The 8,706-nt window shown below is 39.6% G+C and overlaps 1 protein-coding gene across 1 annotated transcript in view; it reads left to right on the plus strand.

Annotated features, from left to right (window-relative positions):
- LOC127257654 (uncharacterized) overlaps positions 1–8,427 on the plus strand; it is a 113,709-nt gene extending 105,282 nt beyond the window's left edge. The window contains exon 6 of the transcript XR_007840045.1: positions 6,283–8,427. The gene's annotated coding sequence lies outside the window, so the exon portion shown is untranslated. The remainder of the gene's footprint in view (positions 1–6,282) is intronic.
- The last annotated feature ends 279 nt before the right edge of the window (positions 8,428–8,706 follow it).

An 8,706-nucleotide genomic window follows, 5' to 3' on the forward strand; every position in this document is an offset into this window, starting at 1 on the left:
CGAATAGCCCTACATAAACCATCACCTCGAGAATTTGACATACTGCCCCCGACTTCCCTAATTCAATATCAACTCAGCAACACAACTAAACCAGATATAACATTAAAGCATAAACCACGTTAACATGAATGCACCCACAAAACCCAAACCTCGCCAAACCAATTCAATATCATAATTATTTTCAAAACCTTTTTTAATCCAAAGAGCCAAAATCTACCAAACCTAGGCTCTGATACCAACTTGTAACACCCCCAGTTGGCTCATATTGGAAATGCTACCGCCACACTGCATTATGAGGTCGTCACCTCCTACTTCGGACCACACAATACAGTGTTAAGGCTAAATTAACCATAATACAATATACGTAAGTTCACTCACTCAGCCCATCTTTCTATGTCTCGAGACGTCCCCTGTCTCGGATGTGCCATGCATACCTGAAACAAATATTTTCTTAAAAGCAGTCCAGAATTAAATCCATTTTAAGAACTAAAGTGAAATATGTTATTTCACACCTTTTTAAAATAAAGTTTAATTCCCGTTAATCATAAAATACGTGTCATGTCATGCCAATAGTGAAATGATGCAATACAGATATCAAACTCGACAACAATGCACACTCACATATATATATATATCCGCCAAAGTGAGCAGCCGGAATAACCTCGGCTCCATAATCACAAGCTCACTACATCTGTCTAAGTGAGCAGCCGGAATACCCTCGGCCCCGTAATAACAAGCTCACTAGACCATCATCAATAAATAGCCGGAAAATCCTCGGCTCAAGGAAGGACCTGATAAACCCATAACAATATAACGGTCATCCGGTCACTTCCATATACCCACCATACCACTCCTACAATCAATACATGGATAGCCGAACGTTGTCGCCATTAACCACAAGACGCCCCATAGTCTGTGATAGCGAAGATAGGACCCCCACTGACTAGCCCTATCCCGTGTAATGTAATAGAATCCGTGCAACCTGGAATCACCCAAGGGAAACCCGGAAACTCTACTCCTCCTCGCGCGCCCTAACGGGATCACGTTTGGAGTTTGGCATATGATCCTAAACTACCGGTAGACCTCACTAGTGATCAGTCCAATGAGTGGAACAACACCGAACACGAATGATTAGACCAAATACGTCTCAACTACAATAGGTCTAATCCCTGAATGACCATGCGACTAAGTCACCCAGTTGTCCGACTACTATCGTCCACTATCGCCAAAGTGTTACGGTACATCGGGGTCGAATATCCTAACCCCAGATGATGCCCTCGCCTAGCACTACCGCACACAACGACTAGACGATAGATCCATAAAACACATCCAATAAACCGTGCAATATGTGTGCAACATGCCAAATAAGTGAATTTACCGAAAAGGGCTGGTGAGACAGCTCACCTATCCTTCTTCTCATAAATTCACCAACGCGATCATATATGTATATCAAATATCATAAACCGTGAAGTCTCCCACATGCATACGCACACACATATATATATATATAAATATATACATGCAACAAAATGATTCACATAATATCATGTTAACATATTAATCAGAATCGCATGCAACATGCATACCTAATTTCTTAAAATTAGATTTAATTCCCTACTGCTTACCTTTTATCGACACTACCTAGCTCCCGCAATTTCACCCAAATCTCTTCCAACGTACACCTGCCCCATTATTTACTCAAATCAGTTGAGCAATATATTTATATATAGGAGCTACCTGCTTATTCAAAAGCTAATTTCTATAGTTAGCTCGTTGGGTTTCAAACTTTTATATTTAGCAGACTACGATATTCTAGTTATAAAACTCTTATACCTCATAATATTTATATCGCCCGATTATTAAATAAAAATACCTAAAGATATGAATAAACAGGCAGGTGAAATACACTGCTGTTTTCAATTCGGCTCGGATCGATACAAAATTCTCAAAATATAATACTAGGACTACGAATAGGCTATTAGCTAAAAAAATTCGTCGATTAAATAGCCAAATAGCCGGTTATGAATTTTTGAAGAATTTCTAATTTAATATTCCCAATATAGAAATTCATATTAAAATCCATAATTAAATTCTACGTATAACAAATAATACAATACCGAAGTCGGAATCCAAATTGGACAGCTAAATCTTTTTCTTTCTTTTTTTTTCTTCTTTCTTCTCCTTCGCATTTCTTCCTCTGCCTTCGTTCGCAGGTGTGTTGGTTTGTTTTATATGTATATATATAGTTATATTATTATTATATATTATATATTATATTATATTATTATTATTATTATATCTTCGTTATCATTCATCCTTATCATTATTATTATTATTATTATTATTATTATATTATATATATTATATTTTATATTTATCTTTATCGATATTTATCCGTTTAACAGTCTTTTCAATCATAATCAATATATAAAATAGGAATAAAATTTGTTCCAAAATATTAATATCTTAATTCCAAAATATTATAAAAATATTTATTTGCTATAATAATATTATTTTATACACTCCAAAATCGGGGTATTACATAACCGACTCCATGCAATAGGTCAAAGTGTAAAACAAAGTGAAATCAGAGCAAGGAATTACGGAAAGAAAGTTTTTTACAGGACATTCCAAAAGGGAGACCTAGTCTGGAAGACCATTCTTCCTACATATAAGAAAACTGACCAATTGGGAAAGTGGTCACCGAATTGGGAAGGACCATACATTATTCAAAAAAATATTGGGAATGGCGCTTTTATTATTGTAAATCATGAAGGTAAGAGAGTACATGATTGTATTAATGCTAAATATCTGAAGAGGTATTATCCTGCCTTTTCAGATAACAAAACTGCATGAAACAAAATATTATTCAGAACCCATTTATGGGGTTCGAACCTATTTTAAGGTTCATTTCTGTTAGTCATCATGTATTTGTGGGAGGTATTCTGCTTCTGGATCAGAATTTTCATCCCAATGATTGGATATTAGTTCTGGTTCTTCATCGATAAGATCTTCCAAATCTGGTCGGTACCTCTCCCATTGGCTTTGCATTTCGTCTAAATCTTGATTGGTACGTGCTTGCATATCTGTTATGGCTTGATATTCACGGTCAACAATGGTACGCAATCTTGAAAAGACTTTTCGTTGATTGGAAAATATATTATCCCAACCAAGGTCTGGAAGTATGGTTGCTGCGTGATGTTCAATCAATTCCATGTGATGATGGAGGTCAGGAATGCGGCTAAGGATGTCACGAAGAGTTTCATACCCCTCAATGATTTTTTCCATTAGGCGGATGACGCGATGAATGGTTCTTCTACCTCGTTGGGAGAATCGGAATTTGAAGTCTAGTTGCTTGAGTATATGTAACAAGTCTTCTGCATGGCCACCAACAGGGTGATTACCTACAAAGAAGGGTTGAAGAACACCTTCCCAGTTGCTTGATGGAACATGAGGTCGGTCGTTCGCCATGTTTGTTAACACTTCAAGTGTTTTGGTTTTCAAAATATGCCTTGGAATTTGATGTGTTTCTTAATATGTGAGAAACATTGTTCTTTTAAGGAAGGAGTTTGTTTCGGTTCCTCAAAAGTTGGAAATTGGAAGGTGATCCTTGTTTTGAGAGAAGAAGGAAAAATGTATTACTAAGTCAAATTATATTACAAAGAGGGAAGTATTACAAAAGTGCCCCTAGGGCAGTTTTTATATTTGTCCATTTGACCTCATCCCTGGAAAGCCTTCTGGTATTAGCAGCCGTCTGATATCTTCTGATAAATTGAGATCGAGCTTGGGTTTTCAGCTCTTGATCCAATTTGGCCTCGTTCTTTGTATACCTCTCAAGCAGACGCTGCTCATTGGCAATTTGACTATCCAGGATGGACTGTTCTTTCCTTAGCTCATGCAATTCTGCCTCCTTTTTCTGAATGGATTCATCAACTAGAGTCTTCGTGCTAAGGAGACCGCCCAACCTTCCAGTAGTTTGCTGAAGAGATTCTCGGGTCTTAGCCAAAGAATTCTCCAGTGTTGTTTGATCAAAGACAGGCTGGGGCGTTTCGGCTGACAGGAGTCCGATAACTAACACTTCAGTCTTGAGCTCAGTAAGTCTCTCCATCAGCCGATGCAGAATGGGGACGGCTGGCGATTCCGTCGGAGTGTAAAAAAGAAGGCCACCAACCGTCTGAATGAGTTTGTCCAAGAAGTCGGATCTTAATTCTGGAAGGGGACGGTTAATGGCCTCGGTGAATATAGTTTGGGCCTCCGCTGGAACCGGAACAGTCGATAGGATAGCTAAGTCAGAAGGCCCCTGCAAGTCTTACAGTTTCAATAAGTATTCCAAAGGAGGTGCAAAATTATTTAGGAACGATTGAGTAAGATATATGTTACCTCTGGGCGAACTGCTGTAATTGAAGGAGGCAACAATGAGGTCGGTCGAGTAGGGCGGACAGCTGGTATAACAGCAGCTGATTCGTCGGCTGCTGCGAATGGTTGCTGAGGTGCCGACCTGGGTCCCTATGGAAAGTAGTATATACAACAGTTAGTGTTTTTAGAAAGAAATATTGTGGCATGAATTGGTTTCATCTTACCAAATTCACAGAAGTCTCCGAATCGGACGAAGAAAGTTCTTCTATTTCTGGAGGTTGGGCTGCCACAGGTGGTTCTTCTGCCTGCCACTCGATTGCTGGGAGTAGGGCCGCTGCTGGCTGGGCGGCTGCTGGTTGGGCGGCTGCATCAAGGGCCACTGCAGCCGGTACCTCAGGAGCAACTGGGATAGCCGCAGTTGAGGTACCTTCGGCTTCCAGCGCGGCCGCATCCGATTGGACTATTTCGGGATCAGCAGCAGCAGGGATGTTGTCTTGAGGGTCAGCTTCGGCAAGGGCAGCCGGTTCTTCTTTCGAAATGGATGAGTCTGATGCCATGTATGGCGGTCGACCCATCTGAGAGGTAGTCCCCTCGCTGTCTGAAGAGACCCCTGCTGCTGATGCGATTGGTGAAGGTGTCTGTAAAAAAAAAAAAAAAAAAGTATGGAAATGTTGTTGTTAAACACACCAAGGTTGATCATTAGAATCCTAAGTATTGCAGATGAGAGGACTTACTGGTTCTATAGGCAGTGCTGGTAAAGATTGCCTCCTGGTCGAGTGCCTGGTCCGACCGCTCCTCGGCACAGGAGGAAGAGTTTGCCTCCTTGTCGGGTCCTCCGCCCGACTGCTCATTGGCAAAGCGAGAAGTGGAGTAGGGGTTTGGAGATGAAGTGCCTGAGACTGGATCAAAGGGACAATTGATTGGTCGGCTGGGGCTGGCGTCGTTTGTGTGGTCGGTGCTACCAAGGTCGGTTCTGGTGAATGAAATGAGTGAAATCAAAGTTAAGATATAGTGAAATGGTTCACGGTTTTCAGAAAAAATTACCTATTCGGGGTCGGGTCCTTGTTGACGTCCTAGTAGTTCCAGGGGCCGCCGGAGCTTGCTGGTCGGCCCCAGAGGTCGGAGGTGTTTGCAGTTAGGAAGCTTTCCTTTTCCGCATTGGGACGCTAGATCCGACTCCCGGGGCGGCTGTTTGTTGCTGAGTGCTGGTATGTCTAGCTACCCCTAGAACCAATCCTTGGGGGGGAAGGAGTACGTTCAGCAACCGATCCTTATCAGGGGAAATCAGGGCCCATACAACCGACCACCATTCATTGAATGTATTCACAGTCTCAGGGTTGGAGCGGAAAGGAATATAAGAATTGGAAACTATATACGTGGTGAGCTGGGAGATATAAGAAGGAATTGAATTAGGTAGGACCCGTCGGTCAGGAAATCAGGTCGCCATTGGGTCTGGAAGTGTTCTGATACCCGTCGATACCAAGAGCGATAAGGATCTTTTGGGTCTGTGTGATGGGTTTTGATGCTGTCTCGAATGCGAACTGCTTGGTAAGTAGGGTTGTTGACGGCCAAGGAATTTCGGGATTCCAAAACTTCCCTCATCCGATTTGAGTCTTCGGGAGTAGTGCAGTATGGTTGGATGGTCGGAGTTCGTACTTTCGAAGCTGAAAACGGCCCCTCTGGGAGGGTTCCGTCGAAGGGAAGGGCAGGAATGTATCGATTCGCCATGGTTAGAGTGGTTGAGATTGTGATTCACAAAGGCTCGTATTGAGGAAAGGGAAGTTAATCAGGAGTGTTGCAGTAACTGGTGCAGTTGCTAAGGGAATTTTTCAAGAGGGTTGTGATTTATGAACTTCCAAACGACGATTGATAAATGGCGTTTGAAAGTCCCTTGGCAGCGGGCAAGTTGTTACGTATGAAATTTAGAATTAGGTTCAAAAGCCCAAGGTAAAGGAAAAAATGGGCCTGGCAATAGAGTTGATTGAACTGGCTGAAGGACACCGTGGGGAACTCAAGGAAAATAGGTTTATTTCTAAGGAAAATACAGATCGGGAGGTCCTCAAGACGGAAAGTCATCAGGACGGAAAGACCTCAGGTCGGGAAGTCCTTAGGTCAGGAAGTCCTCAGGTCGAAAGGTCCTCAGGTCGAAAAGTCCTCAGGACGGAAAGTCTTCAGGTCGGGAGGTCCTCAGGTCGGGAGGTCCTCAGGTCGAAAAGTCCTCAGGACGGAAAGTCTTCAGGTCGAAAAGTCCTCAGGTCGGAAAGTCCTCAGGTCGGGAGGTCCTCAGGTCGGGAGGTCCTCAAGACGGAAAGTCATCAGGACGGAAAGTTCGCAGGTCGGGAGGTCCTCAGGTCGGAAAGTCCGCAGGTCGAAAAGTCCTCAGGACGGAAAGTCCTCAGGTCGGACAGGTCGGGAGGTCCTCAGGTCGGGACTCTGCGGCTGGACCAACAAGTCGGATGGTTTGCAAGTCGGACCAATACGGTTGTAGATTGGCAGTCGGGCCAAAAGGGCGGAAGGTCTGTGGTCGGCTCAAAGAGTGAAATATAGTGATAATTTTGGTCCGCTGAGGACACGTGTCAGCAGGAGAAGGGTTGGAAGACGGTTGGAAAGGAGACGTTGTAACCGTTCGGGCGACGGTTTTCAGTACAGTTTCTCAGGGAATATTTAAGGATTTGGATCATCATTTGGCAAGGGATCTTCAATCAACTTCAACAAAGCAAAGTCAGATTTGGGGATCACCACTTTAAATTTCAGTCTTTTATTTTCCAGTTTATTTTCTATACCATACAGTGTTTAGAGATTCCTAATCTCAGGCACTAATTAATCAAGTTTAAGGATATTTTCTATATCTTTGAATTTTACTTTATTTTTGTTGAAAAATTACATCAACAATAATTATACACTTTAATCTCATTTTAAATTTTAAATTTTTTAATCTTAATTAAACTATTTAGTTATCTTAATTTTAATCCACAATTATTTTTATTATACGATAATTATTTTTACTAATACACTTCTTAATTACTTACTAATTACACTTTACCTAAATTCTCGTATCTACGGTAATAGACCCATAATACATGGGACGGAGGTAGTATAAGTTTGTTTCTTTTGCTTCCAAATTCTTGATTTCTATTATTTGGACTCTGGCGTTTTTTGGAAAAAAAATATATATACAATTTTTTATCTCACAAAAAATTCTATCATATATTATTTTAATACCAAAGTCAAATTAATTTTTTTTTTCAAATTTATCAAAAGAAACATGTCCAGTATTTTTTCGAACAAACTATTATACCAAAAATACTATTTACACAAACTATTTAAACAAAACCATAAAAAAAAGGGTAAACTGTTTTTTTAGTCCCATAACTGGACCCCTTTATTATTTTAGTCCCGTAAGTGGAGCCTGTCGCAAACTAGTCCCATAAGTGAAAAATTTTCGTTGTTTTAATCCTCCGGCGCCGGAGATGCCCGCGTGGCTCGCCGGAGGTGACGTGTCCGCCAAATGTCGCTGACCTGGCGGACACGTCAATTTTTTTTTTTTTCATTTTAAAATTTTTTTTAAACTTATTTTTAATTTTATTTGTATTTTTTTTATTTAGTCCAATTTAAAAAATTAAAAAAAAAAAGAAAAAAAAATAATAAATTCACGTGTCCGCCAGGTGTCGCTGACCTGGCGGGACACCTGGCGGACACGTCACCTCCTCACTTATGAGACTAGTTTGCGACTGGCTCCGCTTACGGGACTAAAATGATAAAAGGGGTCCAATTACGGAACTAAAAAAATAGTTTACTTAAAAATAAAATTAAAAAAAAAAAGAAAAGAAAAGAAGAAAAGAAGAATCACAACCAACTTTATCAGCACTTCGTGTGTTATAAAAACACACAATTGAGTAGTATTTATTAATTTGTTCCAACCTATTTCATATAGTGTATCAAACTCAATTTCATATAAAGAAATGTCTATATATTAATATGGCTAACGTTTATTATTATTATATGTTTCAAAAAAATTTATATTTTTATTTAATATAAAAATATTCAATGTTTTACAATATAATTAAATATTATGGGTTTGTTCACTTTGTATTTTTGAATTAATGTGTTTTTTTTTTTTAATTAGGTATGAGAAATTATACTACTAATATAAAAAATAATATTTTATATTGAATTATTGATTTTTTGTAATAACATAAATTATATATTATATACGTTGTGTTATTATGTGTATATTTTATTTTTCAATAATATTTATGAGAATAGTAACATTAAAAAACACTGAGTAAACAAACCCCTATCTTTTATATAATTAGTTCGACTGATTTCTCATTGTTCAATATATAACCA

The sequence above is a fragment of the Andrographis paniculata genome, unplaced genomic scaffold, assembly GCF_009805555.1.
Source record: "Andrographis paniculata isolate CXL003 unplaced genomic scaffold, ASM980555v1 Contig58END, whole genome shotgun sequence".
NCBI classification, from domain to species: Eukaryota; Viridiplantae; Streptophyta; class Magnoliopsida; order Lamiales; family Acanthaceae; genus Andrographis; species Andrographis paniculata.